The sequence below is a fragment of the Bubalus kerabau genome, chromosome 4 (genome assembly GCF_029407905.1).
Source record: "Bubalus kerabau isolate K-KA32 ecotype Philippines breed swamp buffalo chromosome 4, PCC_UOA_SB_1v2, whole genome shotgun sequence".
Classification (NCBI taxonomy): Eukaryota; Metazoa; Chordata; class Mammalia; order Artiodactyla; family Bovidae; genus Bubalus; species Bubalus kerabau.
In genome coordinates this window covers 117626040-117643141 of record NC_073627.1, presented here as the reverse complement: position 1 = coordinate 117643141, position 17102 = coordinate 117626040, and the positions used below count along the sequence as shown (strand labels likewise).

At 39.2% G+C, this 17102-nt stretch overlaps 1 protein-coding gene across 1 annotated transcript in view; it reads left to right on the top strand.

Moving 5' to 3' along the window:
* The first annotated feature begins 6555 nt into the window (after positions 1–6555).
* Positions 6556–17102, top strand: part of TRPM6 (transient receptor potential cation channel subfamily M member 6) — a 164667-nt gene continuing 154120 nt past the window's right edge. The window contains 1 exon segment of the mRNA XM_055578315.1: positions 6556–6743. The gene's annotated coding sequence lies outside the window, so the exon portion shown is untranslated.

Genomic DNA, 17102 nt, shown 5'->3' with positions numbered 1-17102 from the left:
GAGTATTTTGATAGCGATTACATTAAATCTGTAGCTAGCTTTGGTCTGTATGAACATTTTAACAATATTAAATCTTTAATTCATGAACACAGCATATCTTTCCATTTCCTTGTATCATTTTTCAATTTCCTTCATCAATATCTAATAGTTTTTAGAGTATAGGTCTTTCACTTCCTTGGTTAAGTTTATTCCCAGTTATTTTATTCTGTTTGATGTGATTTTAAACAAGATTGTTCCTTTGATTTCTCTTTCTAATAGTTCATTTTTAGTGTATAGAAAAGGAACATATTTCTGTGTATTAATCTTATATCCTGAAGTTTTGCTGAATTTATTTATTTGCTCTAATAGCTTTTTGACATACACTTTAAGGTTTTCAATGTAAAGTATATGTCATCTGCAAATAGTGACAGTTTTACTTCTTTCCAGTTTGGGTTCCTTTTATTTATTTTTCTTGTTTGACTGTTGTGATTAGAACTTCCAATACTATGTTAAATAGAAGTGGCAAGAATGGGTGTCATCTTTTTCCTGATTTTATAGGAAAAGCTTTCAGCTATTCACCATTGACTATGATGTTAGCTAATGGTCATAAATGGTCTTTACTATGTTGAGATCAAATTGCCAACATCCTCTGGATCATTGAAAAAGCAAGAGAGTTCCAGAAAAACATCTATTTCTGCTTTATTGACTATGCCAAAGACTGCATGGATCACAATCAACTGTGGAAAATTCTGAAAGAGATGGGAATACCAGACCACCTGACCTGCCTCTTGAGAAATCTGTATGCAGGTCAGGAAGCAACAGTGAGAAGTGGACGTGGAACAACAGACTGGTTCCAAATAGGAAAAGGAGTACATCAAGGCTGTATACTGTCACCCTACTTATTTAACTTATATGCAGAGTACATCATGAGAAACGCTGGGCTAGAAGAAGCACAAGCTGGAATCAAGATTGCTGGGAGAAATATCAATAACATCAGATATGCAGATGACACCACCCTTATGGCAGTAGTGAAGAAGGTGAAAGTGAAAGAGGAGAGTGAAAAAGTTGGCTTAGGGCTCAACATTCAGAAAACAAAGATCATGGCATCTGGTCCCATCACTTCATGGGAAATAGATAGGGAAACAGTAGAAAGAGTGTCAGACTTTATTTTTTTGGGCTCTAAAATCACTGCAGATGGTGATTGTAGCCATGAAATTAAAAGACACTTACTCCTTGGAAGGAAAGTTATGACCAACCTAGACAGCATATTAAAAAGCAGAGACATTACTTTGCCAACAAAGGTCTGTCTAGTCAAGGCTATGGTTTTTCCAGTGGTCATGTATGGATGTGAGAGTTGGACTATAAAGAAAGCTGAGTGCCGAAGAATTGATGCTTTTGAACTGTGGTGTTGGAGAAGACTCTTGAGAATCCCTTGGACTGCAAGGAGATCCAACCAGTCCATCCTAAAGGAGATCAGTCCTGGGTGTTCATTGGAAGGACCGATGTTGAAGCTGAAACTCCAATACTTTGGCTACCTGATGCGAAGATCTGACTCATTGGAAAAGACCCTGATGCTGGGAAAGATTGAGGGCAGAAGGAGAAGGGGATGACAGAGGATGAGATGGTTGGATGGCATCACTGACTCAATGGACATGGGTTTGGGTGGACTCCAGGAGTTGGTGATGGACAGGGAGGCCTGGTGTGCTGCGGTTCATGCGGTCACAAAGACTCGGATACTACTGAGTGACTGAACTGAACTGATGTTGAGATATGTTCCCTTTATATCCACTTTGATGAGAACTTTTTATTGTTAACGGATGTTGAATTTTGTTAAATGCTTTTTTAAATGTCTCTTGAGATGATCATATGATTTTTATTCTTCCTTTTGTTAATGTGGTGTATCACACTGATTGACTTGTGGATATTAAACTCTCCTTGCATCCCTGGAATAAGTCCCATTTGATCATGCTGTATAATCTTTTTAATATATTGTTGGATTTGGTTTTCTAATATTTAGCTGAGTACTTTTGTATCTATGTTTACCAGAGATATTGGCCTGTAATACTCTTTTTTTGTAGTTTCTTTGGTTTTGATATCAGGGCGGTGGTAACATCATAGAATGAATCTGAGCATGTTGTATCCTCTTTAATTTTTTAGTATAGTTTGAGAAAGATAGATAATAGCTTGTATTTATGTGTTTGGTAGAATTTCTCTGTGAAACTGTCTGGTCCTGGACTTTTTGTTTACTGGGAGTTTTTTGATTACTAGTTCAATTTCACTACTAGTGATTGTCTATTTCTTCCTAATTCAATCTTGACAGGTTTTATGTTTCTCAAAATTTATCCATTTCTTCTAGGTTGTCTAGTTTGTTGTCATATAGCTGATGGTAGTATTCTCTTATGATTTTTTAATCTCTGTGGTGTTAATTATAATTTCTCCTCTTTCTTATTTTGTTTATTTTGGCCCTCTTTTGAGACTACATATTTTTTTTTTTGAGACTACATATTTTTAATACTTCTCTGAGGTAGTGGTTCTTGCCCTTTCCTTTGTGTGTTATTGTCCAATTCAGTTAAGGATCTGATGAGCCCTAAGCATGTTTTCCCCAGAAAAATACACACAACTCTAAAATTTACATATAATTCAGTGTGTTCCCAGAATCTCTTAAATTGTAGGCTAAGAACTTCAGTTCTGAAAGATTTGTTTGTTTTGCTTTGGCTTTTTTCATGTGCTTGTTGTCACTGTTCTTTCGTACAACTGAATAATAATGAATTTCAGTGCTTATGATCAAGGCACTGTTACAAAGATAAGCAATGAAGATGACTTAGGGCTTTTGATTTGAGAGTGGGGGGAGAGGGAATTTTCCTTCAACTTTCTGGCGGTTTGTTACAGTCTAACAAAATGCAGTGAAGGTGTGGTAGTTAGAACTGCAAAGTGCTCAGCACTGAAGCATGTAGTGAATATTGCAAACTAACTCAGAATGCCTGGTAAATTTCAGAGAAAAGCAATAGAAAGTTGCAGAGGCAAAAACTAGTTGAATTTATTTGGAATTGTTTTACAGCATTGAAACTGTTCAAACTTGCTTTCTTTAGTGGTGATGCAATTGAATTCCTAGAAGAAACTTAACAATTCGTGGAAAATACCTCAGGAAGGGTGATATGAACTCTGAGTCGTCATCAATCTACTTCTAAATCAGCAGTCTAAGGCTATGAGGAAAATAAGGTTTATAATGTAATAAACACAACTGACAATGAGCTCTTACACTCTTTACTCAGCACTGTATTTGAGACCCAGTTTCAACTTTCATAGGCCAGTTGACAGGAAATGCAATGCACCATCTACTTCACCCTGTTGGTGGAGTGAAAGCCCTACTAAGGGAAACTGTGCATCTGTGTTATCATCTTAGGCTCCTATTCACAAATACTGCACAGAAGCTTATCTAAATAAATCTCTGCATTTCTTCCTCATATATGGGTGAGTTTCCTGTTTTCTTTTAAAAGTATTTATGAAGGACAGATTAGGTAGTAATGCTATTTATGACAATCATTTTAAAGAAAAAAAGTCCTTTGATGACTATCTAATGCCTCCAAATTATGTACACCTACCTATTAATTAGTTCTTCCCCATTTTTCCATGTCCCTGGTTTCCAGAAGAGCTGAGAACTGGTGGTTCAAAAGGACACTGAAGCTTTAGACACAAGCATGGCTTGGAAGAGAAACAAGGTTGAGAGAACACAAAGGTATTGCTAATATTACTTATAAAACTTTGGATTTTTTTTTCTACTTTTTTTTTTTTTTTTTTTGCCATATCATGTGCCATATGGGATATTATCTGACCAGGGCTCAAACCTGTGCCCCCTGCAGTGGAACTGCAATGTCTTAACCACTGGATCCTCAGGAAAGTCCCAAAACTTTGCAATTTGAAGAAAAAGGATCTTTATTTTAAGAGGGTGATAAATTAAAAGTAAGAAAAAGCCTTTTAAAATCATTTAGTTCAGTTCAGTTCAGTCGCTGAGTTGTGTCTGACTCTTTGCGACCCCATGAATCTCAGCACGCCAGGCCTCCCTGTCCATCACCAACTCCCAGAGTTCACCCAAACTTATGTCCATCAACTCCGTGATGCCATCCAGCCATCTCATCCTCTGTCATCCCCTTCTCCTCCTGCCCCCAATCCCTCCCAGCATCAGGGTCTTTTCCAGTTAGTCAACTCTTCGCAAGAGGTGGCCAAAACATTGGACTTTCAGCCTCAGCATCAGTCCTTCCAATGAACACCCAGGACTGATCTCCTTCAGAATGGACTGGTTGGATCTCCTTGCAGTCCAAGGGACTTTCAAGAGCCTTCTCCAACACCACAGTTCAAAAGCATCAATTCCTCAGTGCTCAGCTTTCTTCACAGTCCAACTCTCACATCCATACATGACCACTGGAAAAACCATAGCCTTGACCAGATGGACCTTTGTTGGCAAAGTAATGTCTCTGCTTTTGAATATGCTGTCTAGGCTGGTCATAACTTTCCTTCCAAGGAGTAAGCATCTTTTAATTTCATGGCTGCAGTCACCATCTGCAGTGATTTTGGAGCCCAAAAAAACAAAGTCAGCTACCGTTTCCACTGTTTCCCTATCTATTTCCCATGATGTGATGGGACCAGAGGCATGATCTTAGTTTTCTGAATGTTGAACTTTAAGCCAACTTTTTCACTCTCCTCTTTCACTTTCATCAAGAGGCTTTTTAGTTCCTCTTCACTTTCTGCCATAAGGGTGGTGTCATCTGCATATATGAGGTTATTAATAGTTCTCCCGGTAATCTTGATTCCAGCTTGTGCTTCTTCCAGCCCAGCGCTTCTCATGATGTACTCTGCATATAAGTTAAATAAGCAGGGTGACAGTATACAGCCTTGACGAACTCCTTTTCCTATTTGGAACCAGTCTGTTGTTCCACATCCAGTTCTCACTGTTGCTTCCTGACCTGCATACAGGTTTCTCAAGAGGCAGGTCAGGTGGTCTGGTATTCCCATCTCTTTCAGAATTTTCCACTATTGTGATCCACACAGTCAAAGGCTTTGTCATAGTCAATAAAGCAGAAATAGATGTTCTTCTGGAACTCTCTTCCTTTTTCAATGATCCAGCGGATGTTGGCAATTTGATCTCTGGTTCCTCTGCCTTTTCTAAAACCAGCTTGAACATCTGGAAGTTCACGGTTCATGTATTGCTGAAGCCTGGCTTGGAGAATTTTGAGCATTACTTTACTAGTGTGTGAGATGAGTGCACTTGTGTGGTAGTTTGAGCATTCTTTGGCATTGCCTTTCTTTGGGATTGGAATGAAACCTGACCTTTTCCAGTCCTGTGGCCACTGCTGAGTTTTCCAAATGTGCTGGCAAATTGAGTGCAGCACTTTCACAGCATCATCTTTCAGGATTTGAAATAGCTCAACTGGAATTCCATCACCTCCACTAGCTTCATTCGTAGTGATGCTTTCTAAGGCCCACTTGACTTCCCATTCCAGGATGTCTGGCTCTGGGTGAGTGATCACACCATTGTGATTATCTGGGTCATGAAGATCTTTTTTGTACAGTTCTTCTGTGTATTCTTGCCATCTCTTCTTAATGTCTTCTGCTTCTGTTAGGTCCATACCATTTCTGTCCTTTATCGAGCTCATCTTTGTATGAAATGTTCCCTTGGTATCTCTAATTTTCTTGAAGAGATCTCTAGTCTTTCCCATTCTGTTGTTTTCCTCTATTTCTTTGCATTGATCACTGAGGAAGGCTTTCTTATCTCTTTTTGCTATTCTTTGGAACTCTGCATTCAGATGCTTATATCTTTCCTTTTCTCCTTTGCTTTTCACTTCTCTTCTTTTCACAGCTATTTGTAAGGCCTCCTAAAAGAGCCATTTTGCTTTTTTGCATTTCTTTTCCATGGGGATGGTCTTGATCCCTGCCTCCTGTACAAGGTCATGAACCTCCGTCCGTAGTTCATCAGGTACTCTATCTATCAGATCTAGTCCTTTAAATCTATTTCCCACTTCCACTGTATAAGCATAAGGGATATGATTAAGGTCATACCTGAATGGTCTAGTGGTTTTCCCTACTTTCTTCAATTTCAGTCTGAATTTGGCAATAAGGAGTTCATGATCTGAGCCACAGTGAGCTCCCGGTCTTGTTTTTGCTGACTGTATAGAGCTTCTCCATCTTTGGCTGCAAAGAATATAATCAGTCTGATTTCAGTGTTGACCATCTGGTGATGTCCACATGTAGAGTCTTCTTTTGTTTTGTTGGAAGAGGGTGTTTGCTAATCATAGTTTTAATAAAATAACCACTAACAATGTTGGTAGAGGTTCTAAATACATCTTGATTTAAATAAGTTACTAAATGCTGGCTCAGGAGGACAATGTATTCACAGCACACATGTCTAGGATTGATAAGGTTCCCTTGGCCAATTTCCTACAGCTGAAGAGCTCAAGCAGATGACGACAACAGGAGTGTTAATCATTTTCCCGACAAGGCAATCTTAGTCACAAGTTCCTGCTAAAAGTGAAATCAGCCCCTTGGGTTTAAAAGCAGCTGAAAACTTTTTTCCTCAGTTCACATTGGAATTTCTCCCTTCCAGGTTAAGCACATGGAAATTTGTTTGGCAATTCTTTTTACATCACAGTTTCCATTACTTGCTCCCACAAACCGGGGTTTATCTGATTGTGTGGTAGATGGAAACCTCAGGATAAAATTCAATGGCTGAAGGTTGAGTGAAATTTACCCTGGCCGTGGTTATGAAGAGGGTAAGTGACTGGACCTCTTTGTTGCTCTTGAGTTTATTTTCTCATATGCTAGATTTTATATACTATAAAATGCAGAAGGCATAATCTTGCATTTATAATCAACCATTTAGATGTGTTTGGTGGTTGTTTTTAAGTGATCACAGGCCAAAACCAAGAATTTAAAACACACAGTTAGGCATGCATGCCAAGCAAAATTGTTTCATTTTCCTCCTAAAAAAAATTATTTCTATTAACTATGCAGTTTATTTGGTTAATTGAACTGTAATTAATATGTCTTTCTACATTGATGGAATGTTGAACTGTTTAGTAAGTAGACTGGAGACAGTTTTAAGTGACCAAAAAGATAAGTAATTTTGATTATTGGAACTAGCCAGAGAAGGACCTGAATGGAACATCTTGGGGGAGACTTTAAATGTCAGATACTCTAGCAGAAACTTATTTTACAGCTGTGTGTTTTTATTTAGCAAGATGATTTTATTTTCTTGTTTCTTGAAATCAATTTGAAGTTAGTCATAACAGTTTTATAAATGAAACCTAAACAGATATTTCAATTATTGTTTTTCTAGAAAAATAAAGAATGATATTTGGGTATAATAGAAGTACTTTCATTAGAATACTGACTTTTCTTGCAGATTTCAATTGTGACCTTTAATTTCAAAAAAAAAAAAAAATCAAGAATTTGTCTTTTGAGGTCCAGAACAGTCCTGGGCACATAGAAGACTTTGTGGGATTAGCTATTGATTATTTGTCTAGTTTTAAGTCTGCACTTACATTAATGGATATCAGAATATATCTTCTCGCCACTTATATAAAACTTTATTCAGTACTCAATAAGTCAATGATGAATTTAGAAGGAAGTAGAAAAGGGTCTTTATCTGAAAGGAATTTAATTTGCCTCTTTCCCACTATAAACCAAACCTTTCCATTTTGGAGAACTTAGTACTTTTCTTCTGAGTGTTGGAAAAATTATGGAAAATGCCACCTATTTTTTACAACAACATTGCATCATTCTTGTCTTATGATCCTTTCTGTCCTCAATATCTAGCACAGGGCTTCACACACAGTAGGATGGCATTGTTGCTGAGTATTCTTTCCACAAATTTTATGCAGTTCTTAATTGTTTGTGGTTGATTTTGTAGATCTTTTTTCTTCTCTTGTATTTCTTGACTATATAAGGTTTAAAAAATTAAAAATTAAAATTAGAAAAAGAGAGAAGGAAAAAAAAAAAAAAAAAGGAAAAATCCACAGAGCTGCAAAAGCCCAACGTAGAGGCAGAGGTTTATAACAACAATAAAAAATGTGACTGAGAAAAAAAAGCTCAAAAGCTTAATTGGATTTCTTAGTGCCAATAAAATTGACAACTACAATGTTGGGGGTGGGGGAAGAAAGGAAAAGGAAAAAAAAATCCAATAGAATCTACAGAACAAGTCAAAAAATAAGAATAATACATGTTTTTCTTGAGTCACTGCTGTCAGAGTCTTTCCCTCGCTGGGAGTCACAGTCCACCTCACCTCCCTAGGATGCCCTCCAACACTGTGCTGATCTCTGGACCTGCTCTGGGGGCAGCTTGGATTCTAATCTGGTCCTACTCCGTGTGTTCTTGCCTCCAATGTCCACAGGTATCACAACTAGTGCATTTTCTTTTGTGGGAGCTCTCAATGTCCTTTTATACATTCCATAGACAAACAGTCTGCCTAGTTAATCATGTGGATTTAATCTGCAGCTTGTACAGCTGGTGGGAAGGTTTTGGGTCTTCCTTAGCCACTCTGCCCCTGGGTTTCAATTGTGGTTTTATTTCCACCTCTACATGTGGGTCATCCAGTAGGGTTTACTCCTGAGGCTGCCCTGGAGGACTTGGGTTTGCCCCTGTGAGGGTCATGTTCAAGGTGGGGCAACTGCTTGGCTCACAGGGGTTCTGGCAGCATCAGGTACTCAGGGGAGTTGGCAGCTAGGGAAGCAGGAAATATAGTGCTCTAGGAGGGTATGGCAACCAGTATTGGCCAATATGCTCCAGTATTCTTGCCTGGAGAATCCCACTCCATGACAGAAGGCTGGCAGGGCACAGTCTACAGGGTTGCAAAGAGTTGGACACAATGGAAGCAACCTTGGGTGCATAGACGCAAGACTTTTTTTGCCTGTGGCAGCTCTGCCCCAGTAAGAGTTGAGCATGAAGGCGGTACAATTGCTTGGCTTGTGGGGACTCTGGAGGCGCCAAGTGTGCAAGGACATGAACTGCTTCCGCTGCAGGAGTTATGGCCCTATCAGAGTCTTTTTTTCAAGCCTCTTGCAGTTGGGGATCAGAAGGCCTCTTTGGCCTTTCTCTGTAGCTCCGCCCATTCAGGCACTTAGAGGGTTTCCTTGCCTGGGGTCCTTTGCTGTTGTTCAGCATGTCAGGCCCCCCTGGCTGACATCCTATTCTATAGATCAGTGCATCAGGCACCTAAAGGGGCACCCTGGGTGGGGGTCCTACGCTGTAGTTCAGTGCGTCAGGTATTTGATGGGTCAGCCTCTCTATTGTTCAGCTGATTGATGCTGGCATATGGGGAGAGAGAGCCTATGGTGATGGCTCCATCCCCTACACATGACTCAGCAGTATCACCTTGCTTCCATGGCTGCCTGGCTTTCCTTCACTTGCGTTTTCTACCACGATCTCCTCCCTCAAATCCCCTCAACCTGTCTCTCTTCAGTCAACAGAAGCTCTTGCCCTGGGACTTCTCTACAATCCCTAAACTCCAGCTCCTAGCCTCTGTGCCCTCCAGGGGGCCAACTTTCATGTCCAGGGAATGTATGGCTGTGGCAAGGACTGTCTGATTCTCATTCCATTTAGGCTGCCACAGATCAGTTGTTTCATTTTCAGCCTTAAATGTTTCTCCTCTGACTCAGACAATTGCCCTGATGTGGGGATTGGGCCCCTGCTTCAGTTCTCTCACCAGCTGAGGGCAGGTCCAGTCCTATGAACACTCCTGTTTTCCCCCCTAGTTCCTTCATCTTACCAAGTTTTGCATGGGTCTATATATTCTTTTCCGCTGGTCAGGTACTTCTGTTCACTCTCAGCTGGTGTTCTGCATGCACTTCTATGGCTGAAGGTGTATTCCTAATGTATCCATGGAGAGAGATGTACTCCACGTCCACCTACTCCTCCATCACCTTGTTCTCCTGCAGTTCTTAATCATGGCATACTGGTATCATCCCTCCTCCCTCCTCCTAGGCTGAACATTGTATTCCATAGACACTTAGTACATTTGTTGAATGAATGATTGGTGATTGACTCTGGCATGTAGTTTCTGTGAATATGGGTGATAAATTGGGTTCTGAGGGAGATGAGTGAAGGCTGTATCAGTTTGGGATTCTTCTGGTTGTCAGTGACAGAATACCTGACTAAAATTGGCAGAAGCAGAAGCAAAAGGGAGTTTATTGGTTCATATAGCAGTTTAATGATGCACCTGATTTGAGAAACAGCTAGATACTATGGCACAAAGTGATCTCTCTGTCTGTCTTATCTCTTTCTCTTATTTTGTTCTTAGATGGGCTTTCTCTTTGAGGTTATAGAATAGCTGCCAGACTCTCCAAGAACCATTTTGTCTCAGATTCCTATCCAGTGGGAAAAAAGTAAGTGTCTTTCAGCAATCCTGGAAAACATGAAAGTTCCTCAGAGTAGACCAAGAGTGATGGTAGCCAGGAGAGTTACTGTACTGGTTTCATGAGCTTCTAGGGTCCAGGGGTAAAGCCTCAAGCAGGACAACTGAACTGAAGATGGGGAAAGGAGAATCCCCAAGTAAAAATCAAGATTGTTGCCACAAGAAAGGGGAATAGATACTTGATAATTACACAACAAATGTCAAATGCAAGGTAAGAGGATTACTTCATTCTCTTTTTTTCCATTGTCCTTAACATAAATATATCCAAAAATGAGTAAATAATTGCTGGGAGAACTCAATCAACTCTTAACTCTATAAGGACGTGCATATAGGTACTAACTATTAAAGAGAAAGCAGCTGGAAAGACAGAAGAAGAGGGCTTCTGAGTTGTTTGAACCCAGAGTCCCATCTAGAGCAGTGACCCTGAAATTTGCTGTATATTGAAATTATCTGGGGGTAGTTCTGATGCTCAGGCCATTCCTTATAAAACATATCAGAATATCTAGTGCTGGGACTCAAGCATCAGAACTTTTAGGCTCTTAGGTGTACCGTGTTATATGCAAGTTGGAGACCCAGTGGTCAAGGGAGATATCATGGAAGATTTAGAATAGTTTTAAAGGTACCTGAAACTGTACCTTGGATATAATAGATCCTCCATAAATACCTGATAATGATTTAAAATAGGAAAAGAACATGACCGGGCAAAAGTGTATATGGGGATATTTGTAAACTGTTTACTGTGTGTCTGCATCATGTTCAGTTCTCAGTATACATTTCTTACTTGATCTTCTTAGTCAAAATTAAAAAAAGCAAAACTCCATGTACAGTGAGGAAATAAAGGTTCAGTAATGCAAAGTAACTTGGCAAAAGGTCAACCAATTAGTAAAACAGGTCTTTGGGGCTCCAGATTATATACTCTTTCACAATACCACAATCTGTGACAAATTGCAGATGTCAGGCATGAGTTTAAAGGGGAACTCAGCTGTTGGGTGTAGCAAGTAAATTTACCTGACTAAAGAATAGAGTATGGACCAGGCATGAAGGCAGTACTGAAAAATTGACAGAAGTGGCCTCATCTACAGCACAGGTTGGGAAGCAAGGACCTGTGTGCCAAGTCCAGTCCACCACCTGTTTTTATAAATAATATTTTCTTGGAACACGGCCATATTTGTTTTCGTATTATCTATGGCTGCTTTTGTACTACCATGGCAGACCTGAGTAGTTGTGACAGATACCATATGGCTTATAAAGTCTAGCCAGCACTTTACAGAAAAAGTTTGACCTAGAGTTTATGTTTTCAAGTGATAAGCAGTTCTGAGAATGTATGAGATTGCCATTATCAGTTCAGGACTGATGATAATGCTTATAGCCATATAAGTAGGATTCTCCAAACCTCTATTCATTCATTCATTCAGTTAACATTTACTGAGCATCTACAAGGTGCCTGACACTCTGGGCTCAGTTGACATGCAGTGCAATAAATTCTACAGTGAAATATAGGATTCCAAAATAAGATAGATTTTCTCTCTGCTTCTAGGCTACATGAGGGCAGGTTTTGCTTCTGTTTTTACTCATAATCATGGTCTCAGCCTAGTAGACAGTAGAGGGGTCACTAAACTTTTGATGATTAAAATAATGATCAATTATTGTGGTAGAGGTAAACATAGGATGCCAGAGAAACATAGATAACTCAAACTCTGATAGAATGAGGTCAAGTTATGAAGCTGAAGAGGTGGAAGAAGTGAAAGGATAAAAGGCTGCAAGTTGAGGAGGAAAAGGAGCAGGGAGGATGGAGGGGTTATAGTAAAAGTTCACTGAACCCATTTTGGATGAGATCTATCATTGTGGGACTGGACAGAAGGAGAACTATGATCCTGAGCAGCATTTGGTGAAAGATTTGATGTGATAATGTAACTCAGAAAAATCTATTCAGTTCCCAAATCAGAACCCTACAGAAGCTTCCTGCTGCCTACAGGATAAAATCAAGATTACTTGGTGAGACCTTGAAGTCATCTACAGTTTGTTCTCTGTTGTTTTAATAGTGAAAGTGAAATTCGCTCAGTCATGTCTGACTTTTTGCAATTCCATGGATTATACAGTCCATGGAATTCTCCAGGCCAGAATACTGGACTGGGTTGCCCCGTTCCCTTCTCCAGGGAATCTTCTTAACCCAGTATCAAACCCATGTCTCCTGCATTGCAGGTGGGTTCTTTACCAGCTGAGTCACCAGAGAAACCCAAAAATACTGGAGTGGTGGCCTATCCCTTCTCAAGCCGATCTTCCTGGCCCAGGAGTTGAACTGGGGTCTCCTGCATTGTAGGCGGATTATTTACTAGCTGAGCTACCAGGGAAGCCCATGGTTTAACCGTATTGCCCTTAATTCCTTACCTCAGTTCCCACCATCTAGTTTTATGCTTTCTGATTATGCTTTATTCAGTCTTGACTTTGTGCCTTGTAAAAAGACATGTCCCCACATGGGATCCCTTTTCTTTCTCTCTCTCTCCTACTCATTATATAAGATGTAAAATGTACCTAGACTCTTCTTTTTTTTTTCTTTTTGGCATCACCACATGGCATGCAGGATCTTATTTCCCCCACCAGGGACAGAACTTATGCCTCCTGCAGTGGAAGTGTGGAGTCTTAACCACTGGAGTGCCAGGGAAGTCCCACAGGTAGACTCTTGACATATTTTCCCACCTACTTCAATCCTCACTGATATGTCTTCTCCAGATCCTACCACATATTAACATCCAGTTCTCATCTTCAGACACAAAATCAGTACTGCGTAGGACTGTTTTGAGCTATTTTGTGGGTTAATGCTTTACATGCAACATGAGAATGAAGGTTCCTGGAAAAAGCGGTCATAAAATATTTCCCACATGTCCTCTTAGTGCCCAACAATACTTTATGCACACTTGATATTTAAGTAAACACTTAAATACTTATTGAGTAAATAAATGAATGAGTCAGATGAATAAAAAGTTAGGAGGTTAGATATGCTGCTAGAAAAGGAAGTCAAAGAATGGATAATAACTAGAGGAGATGCTATAGCACAAGGAAAATAAATAGTACTTTGTGGTTTGAAGTATTCTCAAAAAGTACAGGTTTTTGAGGGAAAGTACTTAAATTTATTTTAAAACATTATAGTAGAAATTCAGACGTGGAAAAATAAGTTTATATACTTCTCAGTTTAAGGCACTTTATCATAATCTATAAGATCATGCTCTTTTAAAAAAAAATCTGTTTATTTCTGTCTCTCTTTATCTTTATTCCTATTGTCATTACTCTACGGCAGCCATTCTAATTCAGTTAATGTGTGTTCTCTTTTTATATCAGTTTTTGTAAACTGTGTATTTTTTGTTTTTTAATACATGTTTAAAACGTATATTCTGTAATACCTTATGTATCTCAATTTGTGTTCTTTTTTCACTAAGTGGTAAAGTTTTAAAGATCTGTACATAATTGCTACCATATAGATCTGTTGTTCCTACATGGGACATCATTATGAATTCACCACATTTTACCTATTTATGCCTCCAGTGATAGAAACCATATCACAATCTCATATTGTTTCTTCATACAACTAGTGTGAGAGTTTATTTTGGTTATATCTCCAGGAATGGCATTTCTGGATCACAGGGTATGCATAATTTAATTTGACTATGAAGTACTAAATTTCACTGCAGAATGGTGACATTAGTTTATATACATGGTCCCTCTCCTCAGCCCCCTCCCTTCCCAAATAAAGCCTCTTTCACTTAAAAAAAAAAAAAAAAAAAAAAGAAATCTGCCTGTGGGAACCTTTCCAGATTCTGTCTCAGGGTTTCTATAAACTAGTACTTGGGTGCAATATCAAAAACAACAGAATGATCTCTGTTCATTTTCAAGGCAAACCATCCAATATCACAGTAATCCAAGTCTATGCCCCAACCATGCTTCTATGCCAAAGAAGCTGAAGTCAAACGGTTCTATGAGAACCTACAAGACCTTCTAGAACTAGCACCAAAAAAAGATGTCCTTTTCATCATAGGGGCCTGGAAAGCAAAAGTAGGAAATCAAGAGTTACCTGGAGTAACAGGCAAGTTTGGCCTTGGAGTACAAAATGAAGCAGGGCAAAGGATAACAGTTTTGCCAAGAGAATGCCCTCTTCCAACAACACAAGAGATGACTCTACACATGGACATCACCAGATGGTCAGTACCAAAATCAGATTGATTATTTCTTGGCATTCGAAGATGGAGAAACTCTACACAGTCAGCCAAAACAAGACCAGGATCTGACTGTGGCTCAGATCATGAACTCCTTATTGCAAAATTCAGACTTTGATTGAAGAAAATAGGGAAAAACCACTAGACCATTCAGGTATGACCTAAATCAAATACCTTATGTTTATAGAGTGGAAGTGACAAATAGATTCAAGGGATTAGATCTGATAGACAGAGTGCCTGAAAAACTATGGGCAGAGGTTCAAACATTGTACAGAAGGTGGTGATCAAAACCATCCCCATGAAATAGAATTAAAAATAACTGAGAAAAGAAGAGAAGCTAAAGGCAAAGGAGAAAAGGAAAGATATGCCCATCTGAATGCAGAGTTCCAAAGAATAGTAAGGAGAGATAAGAAAGCCTTCCTAAGTGAACAATGCAAAGAAATAGAGGAAAACAAAAGAATGGGAAAGACTAGAGATATCTTCACAAAAATTAAAGATACCAAGGGAACATTTCATGCAAAGATGGGCACAATAAAGGACAGAAATGGTATGGACCTAATAGAAGCAGAAGATATAAGAAGAGGTGGCAAGAATACACAGAAACTACAAATCCTCAAAGATGATGCTGTTAAAGCACTGCACTCAATATGCCAACAAATTTGGAAAACTCAGCAGTGGCCACAGGACTGGAAAATGTCAGTTTTCATTCCAATCCCAAAGAAAGGCAATGTCAAAGAATGTTCAAGTTCAGTTCAGTTCAGTAACTCAGTCGTGTCCAACTCTTTGCAACCCCATGGACTGCAGCATGCCATGCTTCCCTGTCCATCACCAACTCCCAGAGCTCATGTGTATCGAGTGGTGATGCCATTCAACCATTTCATCCTCTGTCATTCCCTTCTCCTCCTGCCTTCAATCTTTACCAGCTGGGAAAGAATGTTCAAACTACCACATAATTGCATTCATTTTACACGCTAGAAAAGTAATACTCAAAATTCTCCAAGCTAGACTTCAACAGTACATGAACCGAGAACTTCCAGATGTTCAAGCTGGATTTAGAAAAGGCAAAGCAATGAGAGATCAAATTGCCAACATCCGTTGGATCCTAGAAAAAGCAAGAGAATTCCAGAAAAATATCTACTTCTGCTTTATTGATGACGTGAAACCTTTGACTGTGTGGACCACATCGGTGGAAAATTCTTCAAGAGATGGGAATACCAGACCACCTTACCTGCCTCCTGAGAAATCTGTATACAGGTCAAGAAGCAACAGTTAGAACCAGACATGGAACAACTGACTGGTTCCAAATTGGGAAAGGAGTACATCAAATCTGTATATTGTCACCCTGCTTATTTAACTTATATGCAGAGTACATCATGAGAAATGCTGGGCTGGATAAAGCACAAGCTGGAATCCAGATTGCCAGGAGAAATATCAATAACCTCAGATTATGCAGATGACTCACACTTATGTGCAGAAAGTGAAAAGAAACTAAAGAGCCTCTTAATAAAAGTGAAAGAGGAGAGTGAAAAAACTGGCTGAAAACTCAACATTCAAAAAACTAAGATCATGGCATCTGGTCCCATTACTTCATGGCAAATAGATGGGGAAACAATGGAAATAATGACAGACTTTATTTTGGGGGGCTCCAAAATCACTGCAGATAGTGACTGCAGCCATGAAATTAAAAGATGCTTACTCCTTGGAAGAAAAGCTATGATAAACCTAAACAGAATATTAAAAAGCAGAGACATTACTTTGCCAACAAATGTCCATCTAGTCAAAACTATGGTTTTTCCAGTAGTCATGTATGGATGTGAGAGTTGGACCAAAAAGAAGGCTGAGCGCTGAAGAATTGATGTATTTGAACTGTGGTGTTGGAGAAGACTCTTGAGAGTCTCTTGGACTGCACAGAGATCCAAACAGTCAATCCTAAAGGAAATCAATCCTAAATATTCATTGGAAGGCCTGAAGCTGAAGCTGAAGCTCCAATACTTTGGCCACCTGTTGTGAAGAGCCGATTCTTTAGAAAAGACCCTGATGCAGGGAAAGATTAAAGTCAGAAGGAGAAGGGGAGGACAGAGGATGAGATGGTTGGATGGCATCACTGACTCAATGGACATGAGTTTGAGCAAACTCTGGGAGATGGTGAAGGGCAGGGAAGCCTGGCGTGCTACAGTCCATGGGGTCACAAAGAGTTGGACATGACTGAGTGACTGAACAGCAAATGAGAACTTGTTATTATCTAGTTCTCTAATTTTTGCTAGACTAACACAGTTAAGACTGATATCTCATTGTTGTTTTAATAGGTGTTCCATTGTTTATTAATGAGTTTCAATATCTTCAGTTTATTTCACTTTCTCTATAAATTGCCTGATTTCAAGATATTGTCTGTTTTTTATTAAGGGAATTCTTGTCTTTTGCTTGTTAATTTTTTAAATGTCTTTTTGGATCCTTTATTTTTATTATTAAAAAATTTTCTTTTTAATTGATTTTTGGCTGTGCTGGATCTTCAT